A 4,526-nucleotide genomic window follows, 5' to 3' on the forward strand; every position below is an offset into this window, starting at 1 on the left:
TAGCTACAGTCCAGGACTCACCTAAGTTTAAAAAAATCCTACCGAGTGGTGAGCAACCCTCTCACTCGGGAGCTTAGCTGTAGTCCAGTACTCGCCTAAGTTTAAAAAATCCAACCGAGTGGTGAGAAACCCTCTCACTCGGGGGCTTAGCTGTAGTGCAGTACTCGCCTAAGTTTAAAAAATCCTACCGAATGGTGAGCAACCCTCTCACTCGGGGGCTTAGCTGCAGTCCAGTACTCGCCTAAGTTAGAAACACATCCCTATCTGCAAGGATGATGAGATGCAGGTCGACTGCAACCTTCTCTTCGGAGCTGTGTGATGACCCACAAGTATAGGGGATCTATCGTAGTCCTTTCGATAAGTAAGAGTGTTGAACCCAACATGGAGCAGAAGGAAATGAGAGGCGGTTTCTGGCAAGGTATTCTCTGCAAGTACTGAAATAAGTGGTAACAGATAGTTTTGTGATAGGATAATTTACGAGCAACAAGTAACAAAGGTAAATAAAGTGCAGCAAGGTGGCCCAATCCTTTTGTAGCAAAGGACAATCCTGGACAAACTCTTATATGATGTAAAGCGCTCCCGAGGACACATGTGAATATCGTCAAGCTAGTTTTCATCACGCTCATTGTTGGGGAACGTAGCAGAAATTCAAAATTTTCCTACGTGTCACCAAGATCTATCTATGGAGAGATCAGCAACGAGTAGAAAGAGAGTGCATCTACATACCCTTGTAGATCGCTAAGCGGAAGCGTTCAAGTGAACGGGGTTGATGGAGTCGTACTCGTCGTGATTCAAATCACCGATGATCCTAGTGTCGAACGGACGGCACCTCCGCGTTCAACACACGTACAGCCCGGTAACGTCTCCCACGCCTTGATCCAGCAAGGAGAGAGGGAGAGGTTGAGGAAGACTCCATCCAACAGAAGCATAATGGCGTGGTGGTGGTGGAGGAGCGTGGCAATCCAGCAGGGCTTTGCCAAGCACCATGGGAGAGGAGGAGTAGGAAGAGAGGTAGGGCTGTGCCAGAACTTCGTCTATAGCTCCCATGCGCCTCCCCACTATATATAGGGGTGGAGGGGCTGGTTTCTTGCCCTCCAAGTCCATTGGGGCGTTGGCCAAGGTGGGAGGAAAGAAATCTCATTATTTCCTTCCCCACCGATTGTTATCCCCCCTTTTTAGGGATCTTGATCTTATCCCTTCGGGATATGATCTTATTCCTTCTAAGGGGGGATCTTGGTGCGCCTTGACCAGGGGTGTGGGGCCTTGCCCCCACTACCCACGTCCATGTGGGTCCCCCATTGCAGGTGGGCCCCACTCCAGAACCTTCTAGAACCTTCCCGGTACAATACCGAAAAATCCCGAACATTTTCCGGTGGCCAAAATAGGACTTCCCATATATAAATCTTTACCTCTGGACCATTCCGGAACTCCTCGTGACGTCCGGGATCTCATCCGGGACTCCGAACAACATTCGGTAACCACATACAAACTTCCTTTATAACCCTAGCGTCATCTAACCTTAAGTGTGTAGACCCTACGGGTTCGGGAGACATGTAGACATGACCGAGACGTTCTCCGGTCAATAACCAACAGCGGGATCTGGATACCCATGATGGCTCCCACATGTTCCACGATGATCTCATCGGATGAACCACGATGTCAAGGACTTAATCAATCCCGTATTCAATTCCCTTTGTCTATCGGTATGTTACTTGCCCAAGATTCGAACGTCGGTATCCAATACCTTGTTCAATCTCGTTACCGGCAAGTCACTTTACTCGTTCTGTAACACATCATCCCGTGATCAACTCCTTGGTCACATTGCGCATATGATGATGTCCTACCGAGTGGGCCCAGAGATACCTCTCCGTTTACACGGAGTGACAAATCCCAGTCTCGATCCGCATAAAACAATAGATACTTTCGGAGATACCTGTAGTGCACCTTTATAGTCACCCAGTTACGTTGTGACGTTTGATACACCCAAAGCACTCCTACGGTATCCAGGAGTTACACGCTCTCATGGTCGAAGGAAGAGATACTTGACATTGGCAAAGCTCTAGCAAATGAACTACACGATCTTTTGTGCTAGTCTTAGGATTGGGTCTTGTCCATCACATCATTCTCCTAATGATGTGATCCCGTTATCAACGACATCCAATGTCCATAGCCAGGAAATCATGACTATCTATTGATCACAACGAGCTAGTCAACTAGAGGCTCACTAGGGACATATTGTGGTCTATGTATTCACACGTGTATTACGATTTCCGGATAATACAGTTATAGCATGAATAAAAGACAATTATCATGAACAAGGAAATATAATAATAATACTTTTATTATTGCCTCTAGGGCATATTTCCAACAGTCTCCCACTTGCACTAGAGTCAATAATCTAGTTCACATCGCCATGTGATTAACACTCACAGGTCACATCGCCATGTGACTAATACCCAAGAGTTTACTAGAGTCAGTAGTCTAGTTCACATCACTATGTGATTAACACTCAATGAGTTTTATGTTTGATCATGTTGCTTGTGAGAGAGGTTTTAGTCAACGGGTCTGAACCTTTCAGATCCGTGTGTGCTTTACAAATCTCTATGTCATCTCCTAGATGCAGCTTCCACGCTCTATTTGGACCTATTCCAAACAACTGTTCTACTTGGAGCTATTCTAAATTATTGCTCCATTATATGTATCCGGTCTCTCTACTCAGAGCTATCCGGATAGGTGTCAAGCTTGCATCATCGTAACCTTTACGACGAACTCTTTTACCACCTCCATAATCGAGAAAATTCCTTAGTCCACTAGTTACTAAGGATAACTTTGACCGCTGTCCTGTGAGCCATTCTTGGATCACTCTTGTACCCCTTGACTGACTCATGGCAAGGCACACTTCAGGTGCGGTACACAACATAGCATACTGAAGAGCCTACGTCTTAAGCATAGGGGACGACCTTCGTCCTTTCTCTCTATTCTGCCGTGGTCGAGCTTTAAGTCTTAACTTCGTACCTTACAACTCAGGCAAGAACTCCTTCTTTGACTGGTCCATCTTGAACACCTTCAAGATCATGTCAAGGTATGTGCTCATTTGAAAGTATTATTAAGCATTTTGATCTATCCTTATAGATCTTGATGCTCAATGTTCAAGTAGCTTAATCCAGGCTTTCCATTGAAAAACACTTTCAAAATAACCCTATATGCTTTCCAGAAATTCTACGTCATTTCTGATCAACAATATGTCAACAACATATACTCATCAGAAATTCTATAGTGCTCCCACTCACTTCTTTGGAAATACAAGTTTCTCATAAACTTTGTACAAACCCAAAATTTTTGATCATCATCAACGCATACATTCCAACTACGAGATGCTCACTCCAGTCCTTAGAAGGATTGTTGGAGCTTTGCATACTTATTAGCATCTTTAGGGATTGACAAAACCTTCCGGTTGTATCACATACAACCTTTCCTCATTAAAATCGTCGAGGAAACAATGTTTTGACATCCTATCTGCAAGATTTCATAAATAATGCAGTAATCGCTAATATAATTCCAACAGACTCTTAGCATCGCTACGAGTGAGAAAATCTCATCGTAGTCAACTCCTTGAACTTGTCGGAAAACATCTTAACGACAAGTCGAGCTTTCTTAATGGTGACATTTACCATCATTGTCCGTCTTCCTTTTGAAATCCATCTGTACTCATTAGCCTTACGACCATCGAGCCGTTCTGCCAAAGTCTACACTTTGTTTTCATACATGGATCCTCTCTCGGATTTTATGGCCTCAAGCCATTTATCGGAATCCGGGCCCACCATCGCTTCTCCATATCTCGTAGGTTCATTGTTGTCTAGCAACATGACCTTCAAGACAGGATTACGTACCACTCTGAAGTAGTACGCATCCTTGTCATCCTACGAGGTTTGGGAGTGACTTGATCCGAAGTTTCATGATCAATATCATAAGCTTCCACTTCAATTGGTGTAGGTGCCACAGGAACAACTCCCTGTGCCCTGTCACACACTAGTTGAAGAGACGGTTCAATAACCTCATCAAGTCTCCACCATCCTCCCACTCAATTCTTTCGAGAGAAACTTTTCCTCGAGAAAGGACCCAATTCTAGAAACAATCCGTATTGCTTTCGGATCTGAATTAGGAGGTATACCCAACTGTTTTGGGTTTCCTATGAAGATGCATTTTATCCGCTTTGGGTTCGAGCTTATCAACCTGAAACTTTTTCATATAAGCGTCGCAGCCCCAAACTTTTAAGAAACGACAACTTAGGTTTCTCTAAACCATAATTCATACGGTGTCATCTCATCGGAATTACGTGGTGCCCTATTTAAAGTGAATGTGGTTGTCTCTAATGCCTAACCCATGAACGATAGTGGTAATTCAATAAGAGACATCATGGTACGCACCATATCCAATAGGGTGCAACTATGATGTTCGGACACACCATCACATTATGGTGTTCCAGGCGGTATTAATTGCGAAACAATTTCCACAATGTCTTAATT

This window comes from Triticum dicoccoides, chromosome 5A, assembly GCF_002162155.2.
Source record: "Triticum dicoccoides isolate Atlit2015 ecotype Zavitan chromosome 5A, WEW_v2.0, whole genome shotgun sequence".
NCBI lineage: Eukaryota > Viridiplantae > Streptophyta > Magnoliopsida > Poales > Poaceae > Triticum > Triticum dicoccoides.